General features: G+C 36.5%; 1 long non-coding RNA gene across 1 annotated transcript; it reads right to left on the bottom strand.

Moving 5' to 3' along the window:
* Window positions 1-3,799: 3,799 nt before the first annotated feature.
* On the bottom strand, window positions 3,800-7,819 carry LOC149805575 (uncharacterized). The gene is made up of 3 exons (XR_016419698.1): window positions 7,703-7,819; window positions 5,531-5,678; window positions 3,800-4,224 (listed from the first exon to the last, which is right to left on the bottom strand). It is a non-coding gene; the product is annotated as an uncharacterized LOC149805575 (long non-coding RNA).
* Between the last annotated feature and the right edge of the window lie 469 nt (window positions 7,820-8,288).

The raw sequence follows: 8,288 nt of genomic DNA, 5'->3' as shown, positions 1-8,288 counted from the left end.
CTCACATGCCCACATTGGCTGAATCTTCGACTCGAACCGCCGCAGACAGAGGTGAGATGGCAGTGGTCCGTAACGAAGAGCGCTTTAGACCACTCGGCCACTCGGGGCCCCCAAACTGTTACTGTTTATATTTTTCTGTGCGAATATTCGCATCACAGCAGACATTAAACGGTAAACCTATTTTAGCTGATATAAAATACATTTTCCGAAAAAATAGTTTGTCCATGAATATTAAAATATGACAGTTTTTTGAGTGAATAATTTATATATTTTCAATTACTACGTACTATACGTGATATTTGGCTATACCGCACACACGCGCGCGCGCACACACACACAGAGCCCATGTTAAACTACCAATAGCCCTTAGGGACTGACGGTACTAATTCAGATCTAATAGTAAACCTATGCAACACCAAGATAGTACAAATACAAAAACTTTAAATTCTGAGTGCTCATGATCAAACCTATATTTATCAGTGTAGATGTGTTAAATGACAAGCTTAATGAGGAAGGTAAAAATGTCAAATACATCAAACTGCATTGGGACCAACAAAATATGCGTAATTATATCATGTTAGAAGTATTTTTTTTACGCAATATTGTTAGTGTGTTATATTATTAGTGTGTTATATGATTAGTGTGATATATGATCATTGTCAAAGCAGACCAAACAATGGCTGAAGATTGTAGGCATGATCACCGTCAAGAGTAAAATCTGATTAATATAACGTAATTAATCATTGGAGTTCAAACCAGCACGACATCCACAATTTTATCGTTGGAGTTGAAACCAAGAAGGCAAGATACCCACAATTTTATCGTTGGAGTTGAAACCAATAAGGCACGATACCCACAACTGTATCGTTGGAGTTGAATCCAATAAAGCATGGTACCCACAATTGAATCATTGGAGTTGAAACCAACAAAGGCATGATAACCACAATTTTATCGTTGGAGTTGAAACCAGTTAGGCACGACATCGACAATTTTATCATTCGAGTTCAAACCAATAAGCCACGACATCAACATTTCGAAATTATATTAGATCCATAAACCATGTACACTTTTGCAAATTAAATTTTTTTTGTCTTTATTGTTTGTTATGTTTGTCCCAGTTTTGTAGTTGCCTTTTACAAAGACCCAAGAGGCAGATCCTTGGGGGAAGATGAACTGGCAGCCCCTCCCCTAAAATGAGTAACAAAACAAGTTTCCTTGAGGACGTTTCCTTTGCTTCCAGATGATTAACATTATGCCATGGAATGTTAAAATGCAGGAGCCGGTGCTTTCCCGCCTGCCTCCCCCTCCCCCAATCAGATGTTATGTCCAGGGCCGTAGAGAACGATCACGGGCTCTAGGGTAGGAAACACCAGGGCCTCTTCAAGTTCTTGTTCAAAGAAAAATTAAAAAGTGTTGTTCGACCCGGCTCCCCTCTCTTCCCTTGTCAGCCCTGGTTATATCAGTAATATCGGTCGGCGGTCCACATGTATAAGCATGTGTTATATCAAGTTCGACTGAGATACAACGACGTGATAAAACACCTCACTTGAATCAGAGCATGTGGCCAGACGGTAGATAATGTTTACATTAGGGCTGGCTGACGGAAGTTTCGTTGCTAGTGTAAATGCCCTTTATTGACAAGAAGTTATAAACAAATTATATATCAAAGAGTCAATGTGAACATGCCATCTTGACGTAAATTTAAATAAATATATTAGTACTTATTGATACAATCCCATTTCAGGCAGGGTTTTAACTTTTACGCCATTTCTATTCATCCATATAACCACATGTAGTATACAGTGTGATGTGATGTGATGTGATTTTGATTTTTAACGTAGCTTTAACAATTTGTCAGTCATATCGCTACGATGTCTGCAATGTGGCAGTTTATAGTGATGTTTAGCACTGGGGCATCATGCCGCAGACATGTAGCATGATGTCCCACCCAGTCACATTATCCTGACACCAGGCTGACCAGTCCTAACGCTCAGAGGCGTAGCTATGATATTTTGCGCCCGGGGACGAACTATAAAATTGGCGCCCCAGCCCCCTCCCCGTTTAATCACGTTTTTGAATATTACCCTTGTTTATTTATTATAATGTAACGTTGTAAGCCTCATTTTGGCGCCCCTGTACCTTGGCGCCCGGGGACATATGTACCCCCCTGCCTACCCGCCCCCCCCCCCCAGCTACGCCTCTGCTAACGCTAACCTCTTAATGCTGAACGCCAAGCGAGGCAGCTGTCAGTACCATTTTTGTAAGTCTTTGGTATGACTCGGCCGGGGATCGAACCCACGACCTCCCTCATCCGAGGCGGACGCTATAACCCCTTGGCTACCGGAGCGGTTTAGTATAGAGTGTTCTTGTTATTGGTATATCTTACTTGTATCTGATCAAATATTTGGGATTTCGTATTGGTTAAACATTTTATAGGCTTTCTCTGTCTGTTTCTAAGAAATAGTTTCATTAGTTATTTTAATATACAGAACTGTTGAATCATTAGTAAAGACAATGATATCTCCAAGAGCCTGCACCAAAGATAAAATGCAAAATCAACCATAGTGTCAAGGAATCACATTGATCCAGAAATACACCTATATATATGTATAAGGGAGAGGTTTTACAATTCGTGTGTAGATTTTGCTAAAGTGTTTGACAAGGTTACATTCTTGAAGCATTTTGCTTTAAGAAGAATAAAAAAAAAATATTCAGTGAGTGATTTTGAAGGTAACTGGTAACGTGTTTAAAGGTAACTGGGGGGTTAACCAAATACTTTAAAAGCACGCCAGGGACTGGAAATAGATGTCTTTTGAGTACAGTTATTTTCCTTGATTATTAATTATTTCATTCGGTTGTGAAGAGAAAATTGTGGTAAAGGTACTTTTATATCAGAAAATGTCTTTGATATTTCAGTTTGCTAATGATTTCGCTAACTGTGCACATACAGCGATAGCACTGCATGAATAAATACACAATGGCATAACGCCTTTGTAACACCGCTTGAATCGTAGCTAACTTAAATAAGACAAAAGTAATTGTGTTTTGGAATGGAGGACTGTTAAGAAATGATGTGAGTGTGGTATTTTTTTAAATGAACACAACTGTGCACAATTTCATTTACAAATACATATAGGTCTTGTGTTACACTCAGATTATCTTGGAAAACACTAAAGAAAAATGAATAGGAAGGACTGTCAGATCGGTGATGTCCTATTTAAAAAAGCCAATCATATTTCGATACATTCATTCTTAGGTTCCTTTAAAATATTTTATGGTCAGAACTATAATATGTTCTGGTTCTAAAGATATTGGCGTCATTGAAAGTGTTCAAGGTCGTTTCAGTGTACAATATATATGTACTCATGTTATGGGAATAATTATGTTGCCTTGGGAGAATTCGGCAGATTTCCTTTCTATGTTAAATATTGGTGTAGACGTGTTAAATATTAGTGTAGACGTGTTAAATATTGGTGTAGACGTGTTTAATATTAGTGTAGACGTGTTAAATATTGGTGTAGACGTGTTAAATATTAGTGTAGACGTGTTGGTGTAGACGTGTTAAATATTGGTGTAGACGTGTTAAATATTAGTGTAGACGTGTTAAATATTGGTGTAGACGTATTGGTGTAGACGTGTTAAATATTGGTGTAGACGTAGAAGATGAATATCATGCATTTTGGGTTTGCAAAATCTTTCAAGATCTAAGACACGCACACACACACCAAAAAAAACAAAACAACCAATATTTATACAAACCTTAGTATATTTATCCATCTTTGTAAAATATTGTATGGCTTTATGTCAACACAAAACTCATTTCTCATTCCTAGTTGCATTATTTATCTATAAATGATTGCGTATACAAGAAAATACAAACAATATTATTACTACAGTGTATGTTATATGTTTTTCAGTCGGTTTATGTTGTCCGTGCATAATATGGCTTTATATACTGTACCGGTGGCCCAGATCACCATGTACAAGAACTCGAATTCTTGAAACATCAAGGAACGCCATTATATTCAACAGATTTGAAAGTTTAATCTAATTCCACTCCAATGCTTCTAAAGGACACATTTAAATGGCTTTTAAACGCACAATGTCCATTGACAAACTCTTCGTTAATGCAGGTGGTTCTTGTTTATAATCTCCAAGGCAACTCAGATCGCCCTTTGTTTTATTTGGTCTCTCTTTAGCAAATGTCCTATCTTCCACTTTATTCTGTAATTGCAAGTATATTCATTGTTAGCTTTACAATTGTCATTTTTATCGCCATATCACAAGCATGTTTTTGCGTCTATAGATCATCTCTGTCTCCTTTAACATCGATGTCTTCGTCTTTAGTGGTATAATAGTAGTGGTTGCTGTAGTAATAATGGTAGCAGTAGTAGTAACACTAACCAAAAAGCATTTTAAGAGGGAAAATTAAAAAATCAGAACTGAAAGCTGCATTTCCATTGGCTAATTCAACGATCACCAGGACATGACCTCTAAGCGGTCGCTGCCAGATCTTAACATAGGACAGTGGAGATAAATCTGATTAAAATCAGGACCCCACTGTCCAAAGTGAAGATCTGACAGCGACCGCTTTTGGGTCATGTTCTGGGAGACTGTGCGGTATGGCTATAGAGCATCAATGTGTGCCTTACGATTTGATTCACTTTCGAATTTTTGAAAGCTATATTTCCGTTGGTTAATGCAAAGGCCAGGATAATATTACCCCTCAGCGGTCGCTGTCAGATCTTTACAAAGAACAGTTGAGATCTGATTTTTAATCAGACTGGTTTTCATGTATTCCACTCTTTCATGTCAATATTGCTGAAGGAACAATCAATCTTGCATTAGTTCACTAATAAAATGTTTCTATCGAGATCAGGTTGATTGCAGAAACAACAACCTCTAGACAACAGGAATATGAATAGATGCAGAACATGTTTGCTGGGGTTTTTTTTGGGTTTTTTTTGCACACAGAAAAACGTGACACTCAACATCGTTCCAATTACAACAAGATATATTCGTTTTTTTTTCTTCGTGTATAAAGCACCCCAAAAGAGAATAACGTTATTTAGCTGTGTCATCAAATAATGCATCTTTAGATCAGGGTCTACGTGATTCGTTTCAATAGAGATTTCAAACAAAAAGCGTAGACCCTCTTTTGCTAGCGTAATGTTAGGACAGTTGATCAAGGTTTACACTATTCATAATTTGGCGCTTGTAATACACGGGCATATACGGTACTAGACATAAGCTGGTTGTGATAATTTGAAAGGAAGCACGAAAACTGGATGCCAGTAATCTAATTATTATTCAAAGATAGAAATCAATATAGCGACATTTATCCTTGCCTACGTGCTTTGCACCAAGCACATACATGTAGTCACTTTAACACTGGTCTGATATATCGAGATGACATTTTTATTATAGGTATAAAGTACACTCTAGACAACAAGCAAACACAAACAACATATACTGTTATCACTAGCCTTTATTATTTGGGTCCCAAATAGTAAAAAAGATTAAGCTATACCTTGTGCATTTCCGCTGTCTTGGGTTAAATGAATGGTGACTGCAAAATCAAAGGCTACTCGCCGCCCTTCATGGGTGTGGGTGTGCGTTCTTGCGTGTGTGTGTGTGTTCCGTTTGCTTCATTTTTCTTCACTTCTTGATACAGTTAACTTCAAAAGTGCCATCGAAGGTACGAAAAAACATTTATGCATATTAAAAACAATTTAGCACAGGATTATTTCTGAGTTTGTGGACAGGACCTTTTAGATATGGGTTATGATTACGTCGAGAAAAAAATAGTTTACCACCCCAACCTCATCCACTCACCCTCGTTCCATATCCAACACAAATATCAACGATTTTTGTGTGTAATGAAACGGATATATAATAAACAATAAGCGGTTTATAATTCTCATGCGTGTAACTGTGTCAACCTTACTAATTAAACACGTGAATGTTTTGATCTAACAGTACGAGATAATTAAGATAATTATCGCATTTGATAAATATGCTGTCCAACTCCCAAGTATGTTCATTCCATACAACCTAAATCCCTTATAGAAAATAGCCATGGTAAAATTGAACTAGTTCTGTGTCTAGCATTGTCGTCGTTTACTTTATGTTAGTTGCCCATACATTGGTATATGATTGCTTGTTATTTCCGTCGTTCAATTTTCAGGTGCAGATAGGAAGACTCTTCAGAACAGCCCTTTGGTGCTCGTATGGAATCAGTCCCTATTTACAGTCATGTTTCTTTGGCAAATAATAATAATACATATTTATTTATTCAAGTACCTAAAATAAATTTGCAATATGTCTTACCTCTAATGTTTTTATAACTATAAGTTTTAATTACTTAGAAATATTCTTCTTTTTTTATTTCGCCTCTGACGTCATACTGTTTCTCGTCATCCTGTTTGACGTTATCTACAAGATATCACAAATTATTTAGCTGGAAACGTTTATTCCAGTCTTTCATTATTTATCTTCTGCTAATCAAATTTTCATTTTATCATAAACATATAGTATTAAGTGTATTTAAGACATCAAATCTTCGAGACAGATTTTATTTATATCCTAAATCATTGCAAGTTTGTTTTTCTTTTATCTGACGTGTTTCTCATCTCCGAGTGAAAAAAGATAAATCTTAAAGACATTTTCCGATGTTGATCTGAATTACGACGAGTGTGTTTAAAGGACTTCTAACGTGAACGGCATACCGAAATGGAATAGAAACAGTATTCCGTGCGAAGATTACTTAAGTCTACCCCTACCAACCCAATCTCACATCACACAGTTTTGCCTTCGATAAAATACATCACTGATTTTAGACATGCAAGTAAATTATATAAGTTGGCATTTAAAGTCTTAGTATAAAGCAATTTGATTTACCAGTACTATTGGTATATCAAATTGTGATCCGCCCATGCGCAGTAATACGCATATATAAACATTCTCGCGAGCGCCTGCAGTTGATTCTAGATCAATGATTAATTTCCACACATTAATCATTAGTGACGTATGAAAATAACGATAAAAAGTATTAATAATCCCCGTTTTCTAAAGGAATATAATTTGGTGTACATTTTCATCACATGCTTCCTTTCCCCTCCCCTCTCATGCATAACGGACAAACTACGCAGAAATGAGGAGTGGGAGAGAAAAGGAATTTGGGCTTGATTAAAACCTTGAAATAGAAATTTCACCAAGTAACCTACAAGAATATGGTTCGTCGTAACAATATGTGTGCCCTTTCCTTGGATCTATCATCAGTGTTATTCAATGATATAAAGTCGTTTACCATGTCGACATTATACGGTACATTTCTCGGTTACGTGGTACACATACTGTGATCTATTTAATGTTTTGTTGTTGTTGTTTCTTAAAGATGCTATAATTGTCTAAACATCGATTAGTATTAATTAAATATGAAAATGTCCAAAGGCCTGCCCCCCCCCCCCCCAACCATCGTAGCAAGATACGGGCTAAAATATATGAAATGACGAGCGTAGAGGATTTTCGTATGTGTCATCCCACGATGTTTCTGTATTTATGAATGATGGTAAAAGTTAAGTCAAACGATGAGAGAGAGAGAGAGAGAGAGAGAGAGAGAGAGAGAGAGAGAGAGAGAGATTATGGTCGGCGGAACTCTTACTAAAGCAGAATCAGCTGTAAATATATTAAAATATGTTACCTCTTGTTGTTTCGTCATTTGGCTTAGTTTCTATTCCACATTGATTTCCATCTGCCGGTACGTGAATGGCTAAGCTGTTTGTAAATGGCGTAGCTAACCATGTGTTTGTAATGCTCTACTTTTATCAAAACCATCAACAGGAATTCGAACACAAACACTTAAAAACGAGACGTGTTATTGTTGAGGGATGGATATCGTGAGTGTAATGATTAGTGGATGGAGTATTCTGAATTATTTAATGTTTGAAGGGTCTTTATGAACTGATTTCCATTAAAAATCGCATTTAAGATTCAGTTTTAAAAAAGTCGAATGTTCTCTTGTGAAGTTCCGTGTACATAAAGAATACCAGAGAAACCATACCGAAGATGTTTTCCTTTCCTCTATCTTTCTCTCTGTAGTGAAAGTTTTTAGTCTAAAAAGGTTGTTTAGGCTTTTGAAGTCGTCAAAAATGATTATCCTTTTGTATTTGTTGCATAAGTTTGTTTATTTCAGACTCGATTGTTTACAAATTCGGATTCCCTTTAAGATTCAATATTCCCTTATTTTTAGAAAATAAAAAATTCTAGTACTTGTTGGATCTGTATTT

Source organism: Sinohyriopsis cumingii, chromosome 2, assembly GCF_028554795.1.
Source record: "Sinohyriopsis cumingii isolate HCF-2022 chromosome 2, ASM2855479v2, whole genome shotgun sequence".
In the NCBI taxonomy this organism is placed as follows: Eukaryota; Metazoa; Mollusca; class Bivalvia; order Unionida; family Unionidae; genus Sinohyriopsis; species Sinohyriopsis cumingii.
The sequence above is the reverse complement of the archived record's forward strand: the minus strand, read 5'-3'. Positions and strand labels throughout refer to the sequence as shown.